Consider the following 7623-nt stretch of genomic DNA (forward strand, 5'->3'; position numbering starts at 1 on the left):
TTAAGAGAGGGATGCAGGGGCTCATGAGAGGGATGCAGAGGCTTAAGAGGGTGATGCAAAGGCTCAAGAGAGATATGCAGAGGTTCAAGAAAGGGATGCAGTGGCTCAAGAGAGTGATGCAGAGGCTTAAGAGGGTGATGCAAAGGCTCTAGAGTGGGATGCAGAGGCTCATGAGAGAGATGCAGGAGTTCAAGAGAGTGATGCGGAGGCTCAAGAGAGGGATGCAGAGGCTCAAGAGAGGGATGCAGGGGCTCAAGAGAGGGATGCAGAGGTTCAAGCGAGGGATGCAGAGGCTCAAGAGAGGGACGCAGATTCTCACGAGAAGGATGCAGAGGCTCAAGTGAGGGATGCAGAGGCAAATGAGAGGGATGCAGAGGCTCTTGAGAGTGATGCCGAGGCTCATGAGAGGGATGCAGAGGCTTAAGAGAGTGATTCAGAGGCTTACGAGAGTGATGTAGAGGCTTAAGAGAGTGATGCAGAGGCTCAAGAGAGGGATGCAGAGGCTCCTGAGAGGGACGCAGAGGCTCAAGAGAAGGATGCAGAGGCTCAAGTGAGGGATGCAGAGGCACAAGAGAGGGATGCAGAGGCACAAGAGAGGGATGCAGAGGATCAAGAGAGTGATGCAGAGGCTCGAGAGAGTGATCCAGAGGACCAAGAGAGGGATTCAGAGGCTCAAGAGAGGGATTCAGAGGCTTAGGAGAGTGATGCAGAGGCTCAAGAGGGTGTTGCAGAGGCTTAAGAGAGGGATACAGAGGCTCAAGAGAGTGATGCAGAGACTCAAGAGAGTTATGCAGAGGCTCAAGAGAGTGATGCAGAGACTAACGAGAGTGATACAGAGGCTCAAGGCAGGGATGCAGAGGCTTAAGAGAGTGATGCAAAGGCAAAAGAGAGGGATGCAGAGGATCATGAGAGGGATGCAGGAGTTCAAGAGAGGGATGCAGAGGCTCAAGAAAGGGATGCAGAGGATTAAGAAAGTGATGCAGAGGCTCAAAATAGGGATGCAGAGGCTTAAGAGGGTGAAGAAGAGGCTCAAAAGAGTGATGCAGAGGCTCAAGAGAGGGATGCAGGGGCCCAAGAGAGTGATGCAGATGCTCAAGAGAGGAATGCAGATTATGAAGTGTGTGATGCATAGGCTCGAGAGAGTGATGCAGAGGCTCAAGAGAGGAATTCAGAGGCTCAAGAGAGGGATTCAGAGGCTTAAGAGAGTGATGCAGAGGCTGAAGAAAATGTTGAAGAGGCTCAAGTGAGGGATGCAGAAGCTCAAGAGAGTGACGCAGAGACTCAAGAGAGTTATGCAGAGCCTCAAGAGAATGATGCATAATCTTACAAGAGTAGTGCAGAGGCTCAAGTGAGGGATGTAGAGGCTCTAGAGAGTGATGCGGAAGCTCAAGAGAGTGATACAGAGGCTGAAGAGAGTGTTGCAGAGGCTCAAGAGAGAGATGCAGAGGCTAAAGAGAGTGATGCAGAGGCTTACTAGAGTGATGCAGAGGATCACGAGAGGGATGCAGAGGCTTAAGTGAGTGATGCAGAGGCTGAAGAGTGTTGCAGAGGCTTAAGAGAGGTATGCAGAGGCTCAAGAGAGTGATGCAGAGGCTCGAGAGAGTGATACAGAGGCTCAAGAGAGTGATGCAGAGGTTCAAGAGAGTGATGCAGAGGCTCAAGAGAGTGATGCAGAGGCTCAAGAGAGTGATGCAGAGGCACAAGAGAGGGATGCAGAGTTTTAACTGAGTGATGCAGAGGCTCAAGAGAGTGATGCAGAGGCTTAGGAGAGGGATGACGAGGCTCAAAAGAGTGATGAAGAGGCTCAAGAGAAGGATGTAGAGGCTCAAGAGAGTGATGCAAAGGCTCAAGAGAGTGATGCAGAGGCCTAGGAGAATGATGCAGAGGCTCATGAGAGGGATCCAGAGGCTGACGAGAGTGATGCAGAGGCTCAAGAGAGGGATGCAGAGGCTCAAGAGAGTGATGCAGAGGCTCAAGAGAGTGATGCAGAGGCTTAGGAGAGTAATGCAGAGGCTTAAGAGAGGGATGCAGGGGCTCATGAGAGGGATGCAGAGGCTTAAGAGGGTGATGCAAAGGCTCAAGAGAGGGATGCAGAGGTTCAAGAAAGGGATGCAGTGGCTCAAGAGAGTGATGCAGAGGCTTAAGAGAGTGATGCAAAGGCTCTAGAGTGGGATGCAGAGGCTCATGAGAGAGATGCAGGAGTTCAAGAGAGTGATGCTGAGGCTCAAGAGAGGGATGCAGAGGCTCAAGAGAGGGAAGCAGAGATTCAAGCGAGGGATGCAGAGGCTCAAGAGAGGGACGCAGAGGCTCAAGAGAAGGATGCAGAGGCTCAAGTGAGGGATGCAGAGGCAAATGAGAGGGATGCAGAGGCTCTTGAGAGTGATGCCGAGGCTCATGAGAGGGATGCAGAGGCTTAAGAGAGTGATTCAGAGGCTTACGAGAGTGATGTAGAGGCTTAAGAGAGTGATGCAGAGGCTCAAGAGAGGGATGCAGAGGCTCATGAGAGGGACGCAGAGGCTCAAGAGAAGGATGCAGAGGCTCAAGTGAGGGATGCAGAGGCACAAGAGAGGGATGCAGAGGCACAATAGTGGGATGCAGAGGATCAGGAGAGTGATGCAGAGGCTCGAGAGAGTGATGCAGAGGATCAAGAGAGGGATTCAGAGGCTCAAGAGAGGGATTCAGAGGCTTAGGAGAGTGATGCAGAGGCTGAAGAGGGTGTTGCAGAGGCTTAAGAGAGGGATACAGAGGCTCAAGAGAGTGATGCAGAGACTCAAGACAGTTATGCAGAGGCTCAAGAGAGTGATGCAGAGACTAACGAGAGTGATACAGAGGCTCAAGGCAGGGATACAGAGGCTTAAGAGAGTGATGCAAAGGCAAAAGAGAGGGATGCAGAGGATCATGAGAGGGATGCAGGAGTTTAAGAGAGGGATGCAGAGGCTCAAGAAAGGGATGCAGAGGATTAAGAAAGTGATGCAGAGGCTCAAAATAGGGATGCAGAGGCTTAAGAGGGTGAAGAAGAGGCTCAAAAGAGTGATGCAGAGGCTCAAGAGAGGGATGCAGGGGCCCAAGAGAGTGATGCAGATGCTCAAGAGAGGAATGCAGAGGATGAAGAGAGTGATGCATAGGCTCGAGAGAGTGATGCAGAGGCTCAAGAGAGGGATTCAGAGGCTCAAGAGAGGGATTCAGAGGCTTAAGAGAGTGATGCAGAGGCTGAAGAGAATGTTGAAGAGGCTCAAGAGAGGGATGCAGAAGCTCAAGAGAGTGACGCAGAGACTCAAGAGAGTTATGCAGAGCCTCAAGAGAATGATGCATAATCTTACAAGAGTGGTGCAGAGGCTCAAGTGAGGGATGTAGAGGCTCTTGAGAGTGATGCGGAAGCTCAAGAGAGTGATACAGAGGCTTAAGAGAGTGATGCAGAGGCTTAAGAGAGGGGATGCAGAGGCTCAAGAGAGTGATGCAGAGGCTCAAGAGAGTGATGCAGAGGCTAAAGTGAGGGATGCAGAGGCTCAAGATAGGGATGCAGAGGCTCAAGAGAGGGATGCAGGGGCTCAAAAGAGGGATGCAGAGGCTCAAGAGAGGGATGCAGAGGCTCTTGAGAGTGATGCAGAGGCGCAAGAGAGGAATGCAGAGGCTTAAGAGAGTGATGCAAAGGCTAAGGAGAGGGATGCAGAGGCTCAAGAGAGTGATTCAGAGGATCAAGAGAGGGATGCAGAGGCTCAAGAGAATGATGATGAGGCTCAAGAGAGTGCTGCAGAGGCTCAAGAGAGGGATGCTGACGCTCCAGAGAGGGATGCCGAAGCTGAAGAGAGAGATGCAGAGGCTTAAAAGAGTGATGCAGAGGCTCAAGAGAGTAATGCAGAGGCTCAAGAGAATGATGTATAGGCTTAAGAGAGGGATACAGAGGCTCAAGAGAATGATGCAGAGGTTCAAGAGAGTGATGCTCAGGATCAAGAGATGGATACAGAGGCTTAAGAGAGTGATGCAGAGGCTCAAGAGTGTGATGCAGAGGCTCAAGAGAGTGATGCAGAGGCTTAAGAGAGTGATGCAGAGGCTCAAGAGAATGTTGCAGAGGCTCAAGAGAAGGAAGCAGAGGCTTAAGAGAGTGATGCGGAGGCTTACGAGAGTGATGCAGAGGATCAACAGAGGGATGCAAAGGCTTAAGAGAGTTATGCAGAGGCTGAAGAGAGTGTTGCAGAGGCCTATGAGAGGGATGCAGAGGCTCAATTGAGTGATGCCGAGGCTCAAGAGAGTGATGCAGAGGCTCAAGAGAGTGATGCAGAGGGTCAAGAGAGTGATGCAGAGGCTTAAGAGAGTGTTGCAGAGGCTCAGGAGAGGGATGCAGAAGCTCAAGAGAGTGATGCAGAGACTCAAGAGAGTTATGCAGAAGCTCAAGAGAATGATGCATAGGCTTACGAGAGTGGTGCAGAGGCTCAAGTGAGGGATGTAGAGGCTCAAGAGAGTGATGCGGAAGCTCAAGAAAGTGATACAGAGGCTTAAGAGAGTGATGCAGAGGCTTAAGAGAGGGGATGCAGAGGCTCATGAGAGTGATGCAGAGGCTGAAGAGAGTGATGCAGAGGCTTAAGTGAGGGGATGCAGAGGCTCAAGAGAGTGACACAGAGGCTGAAGAGAGTGATGCAGAGGCTTAAGTGAGGGATGCAGAGGCTCAAGAGAGGGAGGAAGAGGCTCAAGAGAGGGATGCAGGGGCTCAAGAGAGGGATGCAGAGGCTAAAGAGAGGGATGCAGAGGCTCTTGAGAGAGATGCAGAGGCTCAAGAGAGGGATGCAGAGGCTTAAGAGAGTGATGCAAAGGCTAAGTAGAGGGGATGCAGAGGCTCAAGAGAGTGATGCAGAGGCTCAAGAGAGTGCTGCAGAGGCTCAAGAGAGGGATGCTGACGCTCCAGAGAGGGATGCAGAGGCTAAAGAGAGTGATGCAGAGGTTGAAGAGAGAGATGCAGAGGCTTAAGAGAGTGATGCAGAGGCTCAAAAGAGAAATGCAGAGGCTCAAGAGAATGATGCAGAGGCTCAAGAGAGTGATACACAGGATCAAGAGACGGATGCAGAGGCTTAAGAGAGTGATGCAGAGGCTCAAGAGAGTGATGCAGAGGCTCAAGAGAGTGGTGCAGAGGCTTGAGAGAGTGATGCAGAGGATCAAGAGAGTGATGCAGAGGATCAAGAGAGTGATGCAGAGACTCAAGAGAGTGATGAAGAGGATCAAGAGAGGAAGCAGAGGCTTAAGAGAGTGATGCAGAGGCTCAAGAGAGGGATGCAGAGGCTCTTGAGAGTGATGCAGAGGCGCAAGAGAGGAATGCAGAGGCTTAAGAGAGTGATGCAAAGGCTAAGGAGAGGGATGCAGAGGCTCAAGAGAGTGATTCAGAGGATCAAGAGAGGGATGCAGAGGCTCAAGAGAATGATGCTGAGGCTCAAGAGAGTGCTGCAGAGGCTCAAGAGAGGGATGCTGACGCTCCAGAGAGGGATGCCGAAGCTGAAGAGAGAGATGCAGAGGCTTAAAAGAGTGATGCAGAGGCTCAAGAGAGTGATGCAGAGGCTCAAGAGAATGTTGCAGAGGCTCAAGAGAAGGAAGCAGAGGCTCAAGAGAGTGATGCGGAGGCTTACGAGAGTGATGCAGAGGATCAACAGAGGGATGCAAAGGCTTAAGAGAGTTATACAGAGGCTGAAGAGAGTGTTGCAGAGGCCTATGAGAGGGATGCAGAGGCTCAAGAGAGTGATGCCGAGGCTCAAGAGAGTGATGCAGAGGCTCAAGAGAGTGATGCAGAGGGTCAAGAGAGTGATGCAGAGGCTTAAGAGAGTGTTGCAGAGGCTCAGGAGAGGGATGCAGAAGCTCAAGAGAGTGATGCAGAGACTCAAGAGAGTTATGCAGAAGCTCAAGAGAATGATGCATAGGCTTACGAGAGTGGTGCAGAGGCTCAAGTGAGGGATGTAGAGGCTCAAGAGAGTGATGCGGAAGCTCAAGAAAGTGATACAGAGGCTTAAGAGAGTGATGCAGAGGCTTAAGAGAGGGGATGCAGAGGCTCATGAGAGTGATGCAGAGGCTGAAGAGAGTGATGCAGAGGCTTAAGTGAGGGGATGCAGAGGCTCAAGAGAGTGACACAGAGGCTGAAGAGAGTGATGCAGAGGCTTAAGTGAGGGATGCAGAGGCTCAAGAGAGGGAGGAAGAGGCTCAAGAGAGGGATGCAGGGGCTCAAGAGAGGGATGCAGAGGCTAAAGAGAGGGATGCAGAGGCTCTTGAGAGTGATGCAGAGGCTCAAGAGAGGGATGCAGAGGCTTAAGAGAGTGATGCAAAGGCTAAGTAGAGGGGATGCAGAGGCTCAAGAGAGTGATGCAGAGGCTCAAGAGAGTGCTGCAGAGGCTCAAGAGAGGGATGCTGACGCTCCAGAGAGGGATGCAGAGGCTAAAGAGAGTGATGCAGAGAGAGATGCAGAGGCTTAAGAGAGTGATGCAGAGGCTCAAAAGAGAAATGCAGAGGCTCAAGAGAATGATGCAGAGGCTCAAGAGAGTGATACACAGGAACAAGAGACGGATGCAGAGGCTTAAGAGAGTGATGCAGAGGCTCAAGAGAGTGATGCAGAGGCTCAAGAGAGTGGTGCAGAGGCTTGAGAGAGTGATGCAGAGGATCAAGAGAGTGATGCAGAGGATCAAGTGAGTGATGCAGAGACTCAAGAGAGTGATGAAGAGGATCAAGAGAGGAAGCAGAGGCTTAAGAGAGTGATGCAGAGGCCGAAGAGAGTGATGCAGAGGCTTAAGAGAGTGATGCAGAGGCTGAGGAGAGTGTTGCAGAGGCTCACGAGAAGGAAGCCGAGGCTCAAGAGAGTAGTGCAGAGGCTAAAAAGAGTTATGCAGAGGCTCTAGAGAGTGATGCGGAGGCTTACGAGAGTGATGCAGATTATCAAGAGAGGGATGCAGAGGCTTATAAGAGTGATGCAGAGGCCGAAGAGAGTGTTGCAGAGGCTTATGAGAGGGATGCAGAGTCTCAGGAGAGTGATGCCGAGGCTCAAGAGAGTGATGCAGAGGCTCAAGAGAGTGATGCAGAGGCTCAAGAGAGTGATGCAGAGGGTCAAGAGAGTGATGCAGAGGCTCAAGAGAGTGTTGCAGAGGCTTAAGAGAGGGATGCAGAGGCTCAAGGGAGTGATGCAGAGGCTCAAGAGAGTGATGCAGAGGCTAAAGAGAGTGATGCAGAGGCTCAAGAGAGTGATGCAGAGGCTCAAGAGATGGATGCAGAGGCTTATGAGATGGATGTTGAGGCTCAAGAGAGTTATGCAGAGGCTCAAGAGAGGGATGTAGAGGCTCAGGAGAGTGAGGCAGAGGCTCAAGTGAGTGATGCAGAGTCCTAAGAGAATGATGCAGAGGCTCAAGAGAGGGATGTAGAGGCTCAAGAGAGGGATGCAGAGGCCGAAGAGAGTGAGGCAGAGTCTCAGGAAAGGGATGCAGAGGCTCAAGAGAATGATGCAGAGGTTTACGAGAGTGATGCAGAGGCTTAAGAGAGGAATGCAGAGGCTTAAGAGAGGGATGCAGAGGCTCAAGAGAGCGATGCAGAGGCTCAATAGAAGGATGCAGGGGCTCTAGAGAGGGATACAGAGGTTTAAGAGAGTGATGCAAAGGCTCAATA

The sequence above is a fragment of the Procambarus clarkii genome, chromosome 51, assembly GCF_040958095.1.
Source record: "Procambarus clarkii isolate CNS0578487 chromosome 51, FALCON_Pclarkii_2.0, whole genome shotgun sequence".
Classification (NCBI taxonomy): domain Eukaryota; kingdom Metazoa; phylum Arthropoda; class Malacostraca; order Decapoda; family Cambaridae; genus Procambarus; species Procambarus clarkii.